At 50.7% G+C, this 17,303-nt stretch overlaps 1 protein-coding gene across 8 annotated transcripts in view; it reads right to left on the bottom strand.

Annotated features, from left to right (window-relative positions):
* The window catches only part of LOC135906092 (uncharacterized abhydrolase domain-containing protein DDB_G0269086-like), a 373,257-nt gene that overhangs the window by 39,867 nt on the left and 316,087 nt on the right, over positions 1–17,303 (bottom strand). The window contains exon 1 of one of the 8 annotated variants that reach the window (XM_065437266.1): positions 12,563–12,764. The exons of the other annotated variants lie outside the window; for them this stretch is intronic. The gene's annotated coding sequence lies outside the window, so the exon portion shown is untranslated. Of the gene's footprint in view, positions 1–12,562; positions 12,765–17,303 lie in introns of those variants that run through there. 8 annotated transcript variants of the gene reach the window in all.

The raw sequence follows: 17,303 nt of genomic DNA on the forward strand, positions 1-17,303 counted from the left end.
CCTTATCGACGCCATCGCGGGTCGAGTGGCAAACACACGAGCTACCAGCGACGAGCCTTGCTTTCTGGGCCACTCGCGGAGAAAGGACGGCTGCGCAGCCAAGCCGAACTGCGGCGACCGGACACGAACGCCTCCAGAAGCGCGCGGTGCGCCCTCTTCTCCGCTGGCACAAAGGGTCGTCGTCGCTGGGCGAAAAGAAACGGGGACGGGTGGCGCTTATTTTTAGCCGAGTACAGCATTGCGTTTCATTTATTCCGTTCGCGAAAGAGCGCCTGCGCACGAAGAGAGGAATCCCACCTGGAGTGACCGCGGCGTGCCGCCGTCGTCCGAGAGCCGTTCACTCGAAGGAGCGCGCTTCCTCGAAGGGCTGACCCGCGCAGCCTAATTGCCGACCCGAAACAACGGCAGATGCGAGGAGCGTGCGGTTGCGTGCGCGCGAGGAAACGCCCTCGTGCACTGCTGTACGCTGCACAGGTTCATCTCCCGTGTGCAGTGGTCGGCATGGATGTACCACGTGGCCAAGACTCCCTCGCACGTTTAGGCGAGGTACGCTGACTGACGCCAGTGGATACGAAGCACGTGACCACTGCACGTAGTCAGCCGCCAGTCGTCAATCCCGCCCGAACACGAAGACATGCAGGTTATTAAAATACGAGGACAACGTTGCGCCGAATTATTTCGACCTATTAGACGTCTTTGCGTACGAGCCCTCTGAGCGAGAGAGACAAATCGGAATGCCACCGCCAACTTCGAAACAAGTCACTCTGAGAGGTCGACACGATACGCACGGTGGCAGGATCCGATGGCTCAGTTAATTCCGAGCAGATCCGGCAGGTATATTATTTATTTCGGCAAGACCTGTTACGATCAAGTCCAAGACGCTTGAAGCTCTACATAGCATCGACAGCTGCGGAGTTTGCCCCTGCCGTGCATGCGTACTCCCTTTCAATTTCATTGCTTGGCAACCACTACAAAGGATGGAGCGCCACCTGTGACTTTATGAAGGCAGCCTTACTACGCTTCCTACTGCTTCGTTACGTCACGGACGCCATGACCAAATTGTTTCGGAAAACAGACTCCGCTTCGCAATGAAAGGAGGTCGTGATGTTATATCACGATGAAAAGCAGGTCGCGAGGCAAAGTTGGAGGCGCCTGTATCTTGCACAGTGCTCTATTTTTCATCATACCTTGCTGGTGAAGCAGCGCACTGACACGGACACAGTGAAGACACACAAGAAAAGACGACACTCGCTGCTTGTGTGTCTTCATTGTGTCCGTGCCAGTGCGCTGCTTCACCAGCAGGGTATGATGATTAATCACCAACTAGCCCAACTTTCCACATTACTGAGCTCCATTCTTTTCTTTTTCTTCTTCTTCTTTTTTTTCGTTCAACAGCGCTTGGCTAACGTTAGCTGGGACACCCTACAGAACGGAGGGGATTGAAGCACGCGTCTAGCCCATGCATTTATCGCTGTAAATCATCATATCGCACTTGCCTCATAGTCACAAGGGAAAGCCACCGGGGAGGACTGCGCTAGCTCTCCGTATGGCCGAGGTCGCTTCCAGGGCCACATGCACGCTCGGTGTGCCTACTGCCTGCTATGGCAGTACGTACGGCGAGCGAGAAAGCGCCCGTGAATGTGTGATATACAGGGCCTCCCACGTAGTTAGACAGAACAAAGTAATTTCGTTTGCCGTCGCCTGGAGATACTCAAACCATATATATTTTTCATACTGCCTAATGAGATAATTAGTCTTATAGTTAATGAACTTCTGTAATATTAGAGTCAAAGTGTCGATGAGGAAATTGTAGAGCAACATGAAAAACACCCGACACAGCTTTCTGTTTCCCAATGTATACGTGCTACATCAACGTGTTTTTCTGAGCGCGAAAGAATCCCTCAAATGCACGCGAAATTGATGCGCGACCGGCCGCTGGAGGCACTGTCGGAAAAACACGTTTATGCAGCACGTATCGAGCAGCAGAAGACTGGATCGGGTGTTTTTCACCTTGCTCTTCATTTTTCTGATTGTAACTTTTAATCGACTTATAATATTTCAGAAGATCATTAATTATTACGACTAATTATATAACTAGACGTGATGAAAAAAAAAAAACCTGACTGTCTCCAAGCGACGGCAAACATTACCTTGGTTGTGTCCAGCGACGTGGCACTTGCATATTTTTGATGTTCGCCTGAAGTTACGTGGCACACGCTGAATACAGGTGTTGAAAGTTAGCGCTGTGTGGTTGTCAAACATGCCTTTCTGTTGTCCCTGTCGTTCAGCTTCCGATACAGCAAAGTAGATGATGTCGCACCGACAAGCCCACGAAGGTACAGACATCCTCATCGACGTCAAACACATAGGGCGCGTGGCTGAAAATCAGTGTTCTTACACGTAAAGCGTTTACACGCGTGTAAATATTCGTGTGCTGGAATGCTTGGCTACGAGGTCTGAAACATGGCGCGGAGACAGCGCACGGGCACATGTACTTTTCATAGAGTAAATACGACGGCGAAATTGGTGTTTGGAACAGCAAACTAAAGCTGCTCTATCGGCTAACGCACGAGATAAGGTACATGTCATATGGCCTACATCTATACGTATTCGTCTCGAAGAGCGAAGTTTAGTGAACGAAGCAGTTAACACACGCTAGCGGGTTTCGTGTTGACATGGACGCGCCAGAAAAGCGCACGAAACGGGAGTCTTGAGCAGCGAGCGTATTTTGTTGTCACCATTTAGAAGAAACTTGAACATATCACGAGTGTACGTCGCATGTATACGAGGGCGCCGCGGCTATTATCCTCGCAGCCGCGGACCGCAAATGCACGCGTCTTTATTCGTTGAATGCGTAACTGCGCCCCAGATACGAGCGTGACTGCAGGCTTGCGGTGCACGGCGCAGGGTTGCCGCACTGTGAGCGCCGGTGTACTCGACAGCCGCGGACGGTTGCGCAATGTGCAGCTGGGGGGGAAGCGCCGACAGACCACGGTGCGCGCACGCTGGGCGCATGCGCAGTGCAGCGCTCGCTAGAAAGGAAGAACGGCCATCGCCACTCGGCCGCGCAGCACAGCGCCACACGAGCGGAGACAATCGGTCAGTCGTCGCGTGGAATTGCGGAATTCCGATTGGTTTATTTCATCGCTGCAATTGAATAGCTGCTGATTCATTGCGCCTGCTGCTGTATATGCAGTCAGTGGATGTCATATTATTATTATTATTATTGTTGTTGTTATTATTATTATTTTGGCACTGCTTATGGCAAGGGCTCGCACATGCAAGCTGCAGCGTGAACACATGTCCAAGATTTCATTAGGAAGGCAGCACGAAAGGTAGTAACGCCTGACGGGCCCTCCCTCCTGGGACGACAATTGTACACAAGCTGTGGCAGCAAAACGAAAATGGTAATCTTGCGCATCTGAAGGAAATATATATATATATATATATATATATATATATATATATATATATATATATATATATAGGGTGTCTTTTCTTTAGAAGGTCCAAAATCTTTTAAAGCTACCTATGACTAAGAGCACAATTTTAACCTTTGATCTAAGTTACTCGATGAAGCGGCCATTAGTTCTACGTGAAGTAAAAATGATTCATATAATTAGTATAATTACGCTAATTACCTTTTCAATTAATTACTTTAAGGCACATATTTAACTCAAGGAATTACAGGCGGTGAGTTCGCAAGGCCTAACCATCTGTAACGAATTCTCAGCGCGGCAACAGCGTCGATATATGAATTGTCAATGTGTCCGACGAAATGCGCTAGCGTTCCAGTTACTTCTTTCAAGAAAATGCTGTTTTATGCATTGGAGCACAAAAGTAACTGGAACGCCAATTCACTTCGTCGGACAACTTCAAAATTATTATCGTGAAACAGGGGCAGTCCTTACGCCTTGCGATCTCACCGGCATTCGCATATTTCAATGTGTACCGTAAAATAATTAAAAAAAAAACATATGCATCCACCCAGGAAGAAAGAAAAAGCCACTAAACATTATAGTTCCCTCGATAATGATGGTGTTCCAGGAAATACGTCAGAGGAAATTACACGAGAAGTGACCAACTTATTTGCAGCTTTATAGATTTATAGTCAGATTTATGGTTTCTAATTATTTCAGAATGAGAAGCATTTTCGAGGTCCGAAAACACTTCGACTGTCAGAAATTTATTTTCTACGTTATTATTTCATACCTCACGCGATTTAATGCCATTTCAGTTGATTTTCCTTTTGAAAAGCGAAATGCTGCGTGGATATAGCGCATAGTTTCTCGAGAAAGGCACCCGCCGTGGTTGCTTAGTGGCTATTGTTGCGCTGCTGTAAGCACGAGGTCGCGGGATCGAATCCCGGTCACGGCGGCCGCGTTTCGATGGGGGCGAAATGCGAAAACACTCGTGGTACTTAGATGTAAATACACGTTAAAAAGCCCCAGGTGGTCCACATTTCCGGAGTGCCCCACTATACGGCGTGGCTCATAATCAGAAGGTGGTTTTGGCACGTAAAACCCCACATTTTCTTTTTTTTTCTCGAGGAAGGCAACCTTCCGACGTTGGCGATAACGGCCAAACAGAGATGGTTCCGGAAATAATTGTGTGGTCACCTCCATAGCGAACAACAGATAATTGCGCTATATTCAGGTCGTCGTGGAAAAAAAGAAAAACCCTATTGTTAGGATTCGGTTGCACATGTGTAAAAGCACCGGCGTCACAGTATCGCGAGCTTCTTTGACTGTCTGTGACTTAATACCGTCAACTCCTGCAGAGCAGTTGTTCCGTAATTTCATTATATACTGCGTTACTTCAGTGGGTGATGTAAGTGAAAAAGAAAAAAAAAGTAGTTGCTACTGATTTTTCTTCCAGCCATAGGATTTCGGGCAGAATACGCTCGCCTTCCTGATTCGCGCATCGCGGCGCCACACGCGTCCGCGAAGGATCTTCTGCGCCGAACCGCGTCGCCGTGCTGCGCCCGACGCGCCCGTGCAGCCTCGACGTTTGTGCGCGTCAGCGTAGAAGCCGCGCGATCGGGGGAAAAAAGAAAAAAAAAATGTTCGGGAGGGGGGTGGGGGTGCGGAACGATCACCGCGCGCATAATCTGTGCTCGGCGGGTGGCGCGCGCTCGCTCAATTCATGCGGGCTGAATGATTACGCTTCGGACCGCTTGCGCCGCGGCCAACGCGAAACGGTGGCCCACTTGCGGGCCCCATTCTTCGGAGACGGCGCGTGCAGGCCTCGCATCCTCGTTCGCACTCGAAGGGCGCGCCATGGCGCGAGTCCCGCCCCGAAGAAGCTGCGCTGCCGAATCGGGGGCTTCTCACTGTAGCGTGCAAGCCGGCTCGTTCGGGTAACGAGACCGATACGAGTGGCCATTAGCAACACATAACGGGCACGCGGGAAACGTGTTTCTCAGTTTCTACCCTACCTAAAGAAACAAAAAAAAAAATGACACGGTTTTTCTATCTGCCGTCTCCACGATCTTCTCGAGAAACGTTTCTCGAGCGGCACAACAGCGCTTCTCGAGCACCGCTTTCTATATACCGCATCCGACGGTGTCGGCCAGCACGCGGGACAAAACGTGCCTCTATCGTCCGCAGTGTCCTTGCGGCCATCTGCAGACGAAGATCGTCTCATCCGCGAGTGCATTAAATACGATCCACAACGAACGACGCTGCAAGCAAGTTTGTTGCTTTCACAGAGAAGACCATTCACCCTAAAAAAGGTACTTGTTCCATGGTCAACATGCGGGCCTTCAGAAAGGAGCACTTCTTGCTTTGAAGAGCTTTTTCGAGGACACCAGCATTTTGGGCAAATATGAAGTTTCACTTAATCCTAATAAAGTAAATGAGTGATACAAATGCTGTTCTGGGTTCAAAACATCGGACTTTATATATGCGTACGTGTACTGAACTCATGCACAAATCTTTGCGATACGTGTACTGTTGGGCTGTCCAGTTTGTATTCATCTGGTGTTCAAATGAGCGTCACATCTTGTGACATTATTCTTTTTCCGCATATTTGTTTCCTTTGCTAAGTGACAAGGAGTAGCCGATGCCGCCATAAAGGCGCCAACTTCTCCTATTATTAATTTCAATAATAATAATAATAATAATAATAATAATAACAACAACAACAACAACATGTAGGTACACGCAGCCACACTCACTGCTTGTGCCCACGCTCTTTTTATTTCTATCCAGGTTCTTTTTCTCGATGATGTTTTTATTTTAAAAAGCGAATGCAAGAAAGGTGTCGGTTAATCTTCAGCTCTGCGCCATTGTCCATATAGGACAGCTAAGGCGTTTAGCTAAGTGGGTTTTGTTAAGGTAAGATAAAACCATACATGCTGAGCCCGAAGCTTAACGGTATACGGGAACGGCTCAAGTTTTTGTAAATGATGCACCAATGTAAATCAAAGCACTTGAAGCTTTAATTCGTTTCGTAACGGAGCGGCAGTGTACCTCATTACTAACAGCTATTCCTTTTTTCTCTGCTCCCTGCATTTGGAATTGTTTCTTTTATATTGTGTATGTAATCGTTTTCTTCCATTGCTCGTCGTTCTATGTGCATTCTTGCGCACAATGTAGCAAGTGCATTATCGCGGCATTGGTGAACCACCCAAGCGAATAAGTGGCTCGATCATTAAGTACGTGTGTTTATTTCTTTCACGTCATCTCTCTCTCTCTCTCTCTCTCTGTGTGTGTGTGCGTGTGCGTGTGTGTGTTAACTTGACAATGAAATGGTGTGGAAAATCCGGTGACGAAAGCTGCCATTTCCAATGCAATCAAATAAACCAACCAATAAATCAGCAACTCGACCTGTATAATTCCGTGCCATTGTCGATGCATGCGAGTAAGCAGGTTTAGCCACGAGCATCGGAGTTCTTTAGAAAACCATGAAAGTGGCGAGCAGGGGGCGGGCTGGGGCCGAGCCTTTAAATTCGGTCGCAAGTTTTCTCCTCCTCTTCACCCGCTCTGTCAACAGTGTCACTGGGTTAAAAGTAGTCTCGAATAACTCTCCGGCCGGGATCTGTACTCAAGCGTTTAAAGGAAGGCTAGAGGTGGCGTACTTGTTAAAACAGTGCAACACTCTCCGGCCGACACACTTCACAAGCTTTCCGCTACAGTCCCACCGTGAGGTTCTCATTTCGTCCTGACGGAGTCGCGCTGCGCCACGTCTCCATTTCGCCGACGGCATTCGGACACGGCGCACTGCACGCCACTGGGAGCCATACGCGACGTTCGGCAGCGCCTGCACCGACGCCGAGGAAAAGCGTGACACGACGGCCTCTGTGCTCAGCTCCGCCGCAGGCAAGTCATGCGGTGCACACGTGTCCAGAACAAAGGTCAACGCTGCCGGAAACACAACTTACATCTGCGACGTTACAAATCGCTTGGCCGGATTCCACGGTCTGCCTCGCGTCGATTCCACGTGCAGAAGCTACGAAAAGCAAGCCTCAAGAATGAGACCATTCGTATAGGTTCCGCGACACGTTAAAATGTGTCGAATAGGCACGTTTGGTCATTTCAAGGCGGAAACGCATCGGCTTTGGCACCAGGGCAACCTTGTCAATCTGCGAGCGGCTGCTCGGTGGCTCGCTTTCGCGGGAGCGACGCTGTGAACGCCCAGGCAGACGGCAGCGCGACAGAAACAAAGGCAGCCAGTCGCCCTCCGCCGCTCATTAAAAAAGTGCCGGGGTGAAGGGGGGGGAGAGACCGAATTGTTTTACAGCGACGGAAAGAAAATAACGAGAACCGATATACGTGCATGCCGCTGATGAAAAAAAAAAAAAGAAAAGACAGTCGGGTTCGTGCTGTGCGTTGCGGCACTAGAGAGGCGGCGAGACTCCGGATGTCCGGATGCCTTGCAAGCAAACACAGTGAAGCATGGCCCCGGCAGCGGGTCTCAAAAGGAAAAGCAGCAAACAGCACATGCGGGGTCGTCAGGTTCCCACCACTGCAGCCACAGGTGGAAGGATCGCGTCGGCCGGGGCGGGGAGGGACGCCGACTGCAGCTGCCAGTTCCGGCGGGGGCCTTTGTCGAGACTGCGACGAGGGGCGCAGACCACCGCCCCGCAACCAGGGTGCGTGCCGCGGCGGTCTCGAGACCTCCGGGGCTGCCGGCGCGCTCCCTTTGTGGTCTCGACAACAGAGACAGAACACGGTCCTCTCTCGGCGTATATCCCATGCTCGGCTTCCCCACTTTTCCATCGAAGAAGCCAAGGCAACAACAACGTGTGCAGGCCTCGGTCTACTGCATCAAAACCATCTACGATGCAGGGAAGCGACTGGGAGAGGACCCGTATCGCCCCAAAAGAAAAGTCCACTTAACAGAACGATGAAGTGGGCTAGCTGGTGTACATTAAGTCAATGTTACATGGCGTTTTGCACACGGCACGTACAATGGGGCGAAAATCTATACCGACTGGCAACGAAGACACAGACTGAACCTTTTGCGCTTCTGATCGTGTCAGTTTGTGTCTTCGTTCCTGCAGTCGCTGTTCATCTTGCCCTCGTTAGTGTGCGCCGTACGTAGGGCAATATAACAATGAACAAAGGTTCACACCTGCTTATATTTGATGTCCAAATATAAAGCCCACATAAATGTCCTTCTATATATGTTACGCATGCTTTCAGCAAGAAGGACGCATGTGCCGCGGTATGACAGCCGGAATATCACCTTTAGTATGTGATGGTCTTGTCCTGTGCAAGCTTTCATTACGAAAAAAAAAGAGAGAGAGAGAGAGAGAGAGAGAACTACGTCGCTGTCTTCAACACGCGCTCCACCATCGAAACGCTTTTGTGTGAACTCTTCTTTAGATGGATGAATTATTTCAGCTACGTAAGTGCAGTAAGTGCCAGCTTAGTCGACAGGAAGCTGCATCAAATTCAGCGTATGATGAGGCCTTACAAGCAAAAATGACTACCTCCGAAAAACAAGCATACGCAAACAGATAGCCTCGATTGTGAATAAAAAGCGAATATAAACGGCCTTACAATCCAAGCCGAAGTCGAGAGAGCATTGAAGAACTCAGAGTTCTTTTTCTTTTTTTCCCTTTCCAGGAAAGCACTTTGTTTGCGAAGGAACGTTAGAGGGCAAATTAAACACGTACATGCATTAGGCACAAGCGACAGTGCGGAGTGAATAAAAATAAAGAAAGAAGATTTAAAAATAGCCACACGCCCTCGCGTCTTCCTCTCGTCGAGCTCCGAAGCTGCACCCGGCGCAGCCTCGTTAAGGAGGCAGAACGGGCCGGCTGAATGCGCACTTTGCGGCAGCCCGTGGGAAATCCGCAAGTACGGAGCCCCTTGCGGGACACGCAAGGGCGGCAGGTATACGCCACGAGGATCGCTGGAAAGAAGCGGGGCCTTGGCGGGCCTGCAATCCGCCCGGAAGCAGGTGTGTCTCAAGGGACACTAACGGCGGGGCCTCCCTCTCTCTGTACATCAGTGATCATCCCAGTCGTGGTTTCCGTTAATATTGCTGCTACTACACTTCTGCTTCTTCTATTTCGATAATCGTCGTTAGTTGTGCTCTCTAGACTCCCGTAGAAGTGGCCTGCATTGGGTACGGAAACGATCGCCAAAAATGAACGAAACTGTAGGGCTAGCTTAGCAAGCAATGGACAACCACGCTCTCGTTTCGCCTGCGCTTTTCTCTCGACAGCCCGAGGGCGAATCTGGCGTCGCACGGAGAAAGCCGTAACTTCCGCGCAGACGCACAACCCCGCGGAAGAAGCGGTCCGTCGCTGAGGCGGCGTCGTTTCACCGGAGCGCGAGAAAACGCCGCACACGCTGCCGAACGAACCGAGCGCAGCGTTGGGAAGGAGGGCCAATAATCTTTGCACAAGCACCGCGGAAGGCGAGATCGGCGAGAACTTTGTCCAAGCAGGAATGGCGGCTGCCATCTTATAATACGAAGCCGACTTCCTGGCCGTTGCGAAGCGTCGCCTAAAATTAGCCGCGTTTAATCAACGCGAGCGGAGACGCGTCGCCCCGAGGAGGAAAGGCGGCGCAGCGAGCGCCGCCGCGTCACGACGAGCTGCGCGCTGGGCTGCGCTGCCATCGCCGCCTTGCAAGTTTTGTCCGTCGGGTTCGTGCAGGAACACAGGAAGGAGATGGGCAAAGAGTGAACGCAGCTAGCCAAAAGAAGATTGCTTTTTATGAGAAGCATGCGACATTTTCGCCATAATAAAGATATTAATCTCGTTTGCTTTTCACAACCGCAAGTTCGTGGGATGCCTGCAGTAGTGTTATAAAGGCTTTCTGAGAACCAGCCATGTTTTTCTGGTTGCAGTGCGTCAACATGTTGATGTCTCAACAAACTGACAAAGTAGCTTTTCCTTTAAGCGATCACGCACGTACCAACTGGCGCAGCAATACTTGAGGTCAAGCCGAAGCCCGGAGTCTCATGTGCCGCCAGCGACACTCAGACCCGGGAGCTTCGGCCGTGGCTGCGCGTGGCCTGGACACCCGAGAAGAAGCGGCCTTCGAGAACGCGTGGGCGACACGATCTCTAAAGCGCCAGACATTTGGGTCCTTACATCCGCGTATGGCCGCGGGACGATCGTATCCGAGGAAATAAATGCGTTAAGCATTGTGCGCTAAACGACCACTGAATATGAGTGGCTGTAGGGTTCCTTGATGACAAGGGCAGATTCATTGTGAGTCATGTATGCAGCCTCCCTATGGAGGCCCAGTGCAAAAAAGAGAGGGATATATATATATATATATATAATGTCAGAAAAGCAACGCAAAGTCATGACGCCCTAAATCCTTTATCGCGTTAGAACATCGTTGGCGGTAGGAATTAATCTTAATCATTCCACTGCGGATTGTCTCGCAGCTTGTAGGCGAAGGTGTGGAACGTAAAGGTATGTCGCTCGGTCCTTCAATATTCTAGTAATATGTTAGGTGACGGTCTCGCCGATTTCATTTTCGAATCTCGTACGGTCTGCCGATTCCCATGCTTTATGGAGGCAGCTTTCGCGTCATTCATAGCTGAGCCGAAACCATTCGCTGAACGTTCTTCAATCGGCGTTTTTCCCTCGTGAGGCGACGTTGTGTCGCGCACTCTGCAGCCCTGTATACAATTGATTGGCCTTGTGTCCCTCGAAAACCGGTAAACTCGCTTCTAGCCGCTTTCCATTGCGCGTGTAATCTTCTCATTTTCAGGGACGTTGAACAAATGCATTCGCGAACGTTATCTCTTTAAGGAGCAGAGATCAGTTCACTAGACATCGTGCGATCCTTGCTTGTTCAAGCGACATTTCTTTCTTCTGGAACGCAGTTTTAACGCTAGAAGCACGACCAAGGTCCCGAAGTCGCGCGAAAAAAAAAAAAAGAACTACTGAGAAAAATTATGCAGACATCTATTTTAGAGGTATGCTATGATAAACCCAGTTGCACTACTGGAGTACAATGTATGCGCGACCCATGTTTCAGCTGACGGCTTTGAGATTAGCGCTCGAGGAGGAAGCAGCAAACGATTCTGCAGGTGTGCTTCGGCGCCCTCTTTATGCATGATTCAACCTTCATCAAAGGTGACTTTACCTTGGTGCCTGAAGTCTCAGAGGCTAACCTATAAGTATGTAGGTGGCAGACCACGGTGCTATAAAAGTGCCGAGTCGTTTTCTTTGTGCACCCTCTGGGGCTTGTGCGCCAACAATAATTTCGGCCTACCTTGCGTGCACGTCCTTTCTCTAACGCAGGGCTATATCGGTACTTAAAGATCAGGAACGGCATGTATGCGCATATTAGCGCGACATAGAGCTCCTGACAGGAAAGTAGCGGGCGCAGAGCGTTATATGAACGAAGTGGGCACAACACTGACGACGTTTATTACAAGCACCAAAAGACGCAATATTTTCGAGAGCGAGAAGATTCACAGCATCTGCGGTGTTCGACGTGTCAGTGCTGACGACACGTGGCTCTCTCGAGTGTGACTTCCACCGGTTATAAAGAGTTCCTCAAACCAAGCGGGAAAGAAATGCACATGCCTTTATTATTTTTTTAATTATATATATATATATATGTAAAGAGATGTTGACAACTCTTGAAGAGGCCGGCTGCACGCTTCGCGGTGCATCCCTGGAGCAGCGCAGACAAAAATAGGCTCCCCCTTTCCCATGCGCAACGGAGATTAGCGATAAACTAACTCAGACAGCGCTGCGGCAGTTATACGGTGCTCTATACACATTCCGAGTTTTGCGATTAAATGTAAGCAGCATGCCACATGCAGGCCAACTCCACGAACAACCCCACAGCAGCTCTCGTTTCCCGCACGTTTAGGCCTTCACGTGTGCACTCCCTGTGCTATTTTAGCCGAAGGTGCGGAAAGTGAAAACGCGGCAAGAATGCGCTCTCCGCCGGTCTCTCATCGAGTCCCGAAAGTAGCAGAAGTAAGCCACCGAAGCTATCGAGCAGCGCTCACCAGCCGCTGCCACTTGCCCGTTCGAGCCACACGAGTGAGAACGCAAGGACGACGACGACGACAGCGCGGCTCTCGTCGCGCGACCGTCGAGTACGCGGAGCAGACGACTCGGCCTCACCTGCGGGGCTCGTCGAGCGCAAATCCAGAATCGGCCGGGCAGTCACCGACGCATCCTCTTCTCGGACGGCTGTTATTCCAAGCGAGGCGTCCACTCGCGGCACCGCGGTCGTCGGCCAACGATGGTGGCGCGCGCACTCGGTGCAGACGCGCCGGCTCAAACAGGTTGGCGCATACCTGTTGTCCGCCGCACTCGCCCGCGCCGCCGGTGGCAGCCCATTGGCTGCTGCTGCTCTGGTACGGGAAGGGGGGGTTGTAGCACGCGCGGGGAGAGGGGCGCGCCTCGGAAAGTACACCGTGGCTGCGCGGTCATACGTGGCTTCTTCGACCGAGCCCCGTCGGGGGCCACATTTCTTCTGTTTCAACGTAGTGAGAGCTTTAATCAAAGCAGAATTCGACGAGGGAATTACAGCGAGGCACTAGTTTTCAATAAAGAGTACATCAATATCTAGTACAAGTATCGAGCGATTTCGATACTAAAAAAGGATCGATTCATTTCAGCATAAAAATCATTTCAGGTGAAGACACTGGCAGGAGGCGAATTCCAATCCTCCTCGGAAAGAAACGAAATCACGAATATTATTGCCAAGTTAATGCTCCGGTTGTGATTGACTCATTTTGCAGTGCTTCTTCGAAAAGTAGTGCTAGTTGCTGCTACACTGCATTGATCTGCACAATATTACAGAAAGCCCAGGCGCGTACAGGAGCAGCACTCGAGGCGAATATCTCGCGAGTTCGCGGTTGACAAGAAATGCTTGAGCACAAATCCTGAATCCACTGGCCAGAAGGCTCCAGCCAGCGGTCCCCGATGCATCCTCTAGGAAGGGAGACCATTCCGAGAGCGATGGCATAATCGCCCTGTGGTGTAGCTCCCCCTGCTTGGTTTAAATCACCGGCTCGCTGTGTCTTGAAATAATATTGTGAGAAATTAGTTTTTTCCTAAGCATGAGTGTTCACGCAAACGCGGACGATTGTGCTGTCCGATAGATGATGACATATCGTGCTTTTCACGTGCAAAGTTGCGCGAGAACTCTTTTTTTTTTCTTTACTCTTTTGTGGCGAGTGACTATGTCTAAGTGTCTGTGGAAGACCGTTTTCAATAGTGAACATGCCAGAATATGACGAATGTGATACACAGAGAAACGATTTTATGACTGAGTGCTCGCGAACTCTATAAACCCTTCGTTATACAGGTCACTTCGTTGTAGCGACGCGTACAGCACAACTCTCTATAAAGCAGTCTACGCGCGTTCTGAAAAAGAAAACGTTTACTTAGAGTGAACAAGGGACTGCAGCCGACGCAACGACTTGCGCGGCAAGTGACGCAAGGCAATGCGTCGTCGAAAATATTCTGCTGCAGCACTGGTGCAAGCCCCTCACCCAACCCCTCCTTTACGGCGGTGCTGAGGTCGTCAATCCCGTGCAGGTCGTCACGTCGGTTGAGTTCACCATATATCCGCTGCTGTGTCCGGACCCTGGCGCACTGTGACGCTTCCTATATGTGCGCCGACTATACAGGGGGCCTTCTCGTGCACACTGCACGAAGGCCCCTTTAGCAGCACCGGCTGGTAGTGGCCACAAAGGGAAGCGGCGACGTCGCTACGTGTTTTCGTTGTACAGCGACAGACGAGCCCTCGGGGTGGCCTATATTCCTTCATTGTACACGCAAATTCGCTGTAGAGGCGTTCACATACACACAGCAGATAACGATTCGTTACTATCTGCCCTATTTCGTTGTAGAGCCGATTGACTCTATATTATCTATTCCCCACTTCTTTATTAGTTCCAATTGAAATTGACTGCCCAACGATTGGCTGCGCATGGCTAAAATGTTTGACTTTACCACTCTCCACTCACTTACCATTTATAGTTGCGGAGGCGCCGGCTACATATTGTGCTTGTTGCCACCATTTCCAATGCATAATAAATAAACAAACAAACAAATAAATAAGTAAATAGTTATGATACGCTAGGTAGAGGCTCAGGTTTTGTGCCCGATATCCTCGCTATGAGGGTGACGCAGTAGTGGCTCGGCTCCAGAATTGCCTCGACGACGTGGATTCGTTTCTCCATCCCGTCTTCACAGAAATGCGTCTGCCTTACGGTATTGTACCAAAAGCTGACCGAAAAATGCACGTGCATCTTGTTCTTCTCCTTCCTTCCTTTTTTTTTCGAAATCTCGTTATTGCCAAAACTCTAAACAGTAGTGTCCGACATTCGAAAATTGCGTCAAATGCCGACAGGGCCTAATCACAAAATCACAGTCACTTATGTTGGCACATGCACCGTTCTTGCAATACACCGACTTCGGCATGCTCTTCGAGACGTGTCTGTTTCACTAAATGCGTGGCAGCTCTCTGCAGGCCCAAGTATATCGAACAAGCATTGAGCTGCGAAACCCTGCCGGTCGGCGAATGAACGGGCACAAAGGAGAGACCGACGAGACCGCGGCTCCTTGGAGATTCCTTCTCCGCGCCGTGCGCCCCCGTTTCAAGGCGGTATCCACAACCCTCGCCGTCCAGACAGCCGCGCAGACAAAGACTGCGAGCCGTGCCTGTACGGCAGTGCACACACACGAGCGGTCGGCAAGCTCGGTCAAGTGATCGCGGACAGAGGCCTCCCTCGCTGACCGTCGACATCCGGGTACATCGCAAGCCGCCGCGGCATCGCGTGCTTTTTTTTTTTTTTCTTTCATGTTCGGCGAGCTCCCAGAGTCCACGCGCCGGACCAAGCACGAGCTGGCACGCAAAAGCGATGCGCCGTTTCACTCGACGGCAAAACACGCACAAAAGCTCAAGGTCGGCAGAACACGGCACGTCACGTGAGCACAGCGCCATTGCGTCGTCCACCAATTGCTTCTGGTCTGTCGCTACTCTCTTACGTGGTCCCAGCGGGATATACGTGTTCTAACCAATTTCCCGCTTTTTCTTGTTTCGTTTTTTTTTTATGTGATCTTAAATTCGGCGGCTTTAGAAATAGGTGGCACCAGACACTCCTCGTCACTGAAACAATGGAGAAGTGCGCGGAGAAGTCCAAGCTTCGACACAATACTTTATTTTGTCACGTGCAGGCCCGCTGACAGTTATTCAAATAAAATTTACAGAGGCCACTCGTTGGAAAATTAAGCTCGATCACTCGCTTACTTAAGACGCTGGTAAAGGCGCGGCCGAGTGAAGCAGTAAAGCGGAAGAAAACCGTCAAAAAAATTATGTAATGTGTACTTATTGTGGAATGCGACAGCGGTAGTAGCAGCAAAAAAGTTGAATTATGGGGCTTTACGTGCTACGATCTGATTATAAGGCACGCCGTATAATGGGGCACTCCGGAAATATGGACCACCTGGGGTTCTTTAACGTGTATCTAAACCTAAGCAGACGGGTGTTTACGCATTTCGCCCCCATCGAAATGCGGCCGCCGTGACCGGGATTCGATCCCGCGACCTCGTGCTTACAGCAGCCCAACAATAGCCACTAAGCAACCACGGCGGGTGGTAGCAGCAGTAATACAGGGTTTTAGATTACCGGACGGAAGGCGCTTGCGTACGCAACAAACAGGGGCCACGGTACTGCGCCGGACCCCTCGGTCTGCGCGTGCGCGTCGCCCCTATAGTGCTTGCGTCCCCTGATCTGAAGCTCTCCAATACTGCGCGAGGGTGAAAAGCGAGCAAAGCAGAATTTCGCGTTCTATACGCACAAGTGCGGTCACCGTGAATTTTCTTCCGAGATTCTCCGTTGTTGGTATCTGAAGGGCCAGCGGACCTTCCCAAAACCAAGCCATTTCCGCGTGCATATGAATCAGCAGCTTAATACCCGAACTTTGCTTACTTTATACTCATCAAGGCGCACTGCGCACCAAAGTCGTCAATAACGCGGTCGGCAGAACTCGTTAACATCGCTATGCACACGAGGCAAATAGGATTACAGGAATCCCGGAGCAAATATTTGGTCCCGCTGGCTCCTCTTCCGTCGACGCACACTGCCGTTCAATGCCTGAGCACGAGGTCGAAGCACTACCCGAGGAAAAAGCAAGACGCGCGGACACGCAGTTTGACACCACAAAGCACGACTATATGAGCTGTTTATTTTTTCATACAATTTCATATTGATATGAGTACAAGGTAGATACGAAAGCGATAAGACACCACCCTCCTACACAAGACGTCACGCGAACGTGACCTTTTTTTTTTCATTTTATTTTTTTGGCAATTGTGAAGGAGACCCAGAGCCTGTGCAGCTCTGCCCGCGAGTCTCATTCACCAACGAAACAATTCCACCACACGGCTGAGAAATGGTCCAGAAACGCAAGAAGCAAACGCATCACACGACCCGTGCCAGCGAGACGCGCAGTAAGAATGAGTCACGGTCTCGACGCTCGCGACGTCACGTGTGGGACAAGGAACTGGATCACCGCCGTTTCGCCACTGTGATCGGCGCCACGTATCCGCGACGCGTGGACGGGACAGCCGCGAATGCGTGCACCGCCTGCGGGGCGTCCAACGGCGGGCGCCTGCTGACGCCGCTCGTTCGAGTCCGACTACGCAGCTCCTTTGCTCGGCGACCAACGCTACAAGCCCCAACCCGGGGAAGAACGTCTCGAAACGGCCATCTCTGCCGCCGACTGCGTTGCCTTAACTGGAGCAGGACGGACCCGTTTCCTTCTTTCGCTCCTTTTCTTCCAACATTGTTGCGCTCGCCAATACCGCGCAGTGCGTTAGAGGCTACAGCAGCGACGTCGTCGACCGT

The sequence above is a fragment of the Dermacentor albipictus genome, chromosome 9 (genome assembly GCF_038994185.2).
Source record: "Dermacentor albipictus isolate Rhodes 1998 colony chromosome 9, USDA_Dalb.pri_finalv2, whole genome shotgun sequence".
NCBI classification, from domain to species: Eukaryota; Metazoa; Arthropoda; class Arachnida; order Ixodida; family Ixodidae; genus Dermacentor; species Dermacentor albipictus.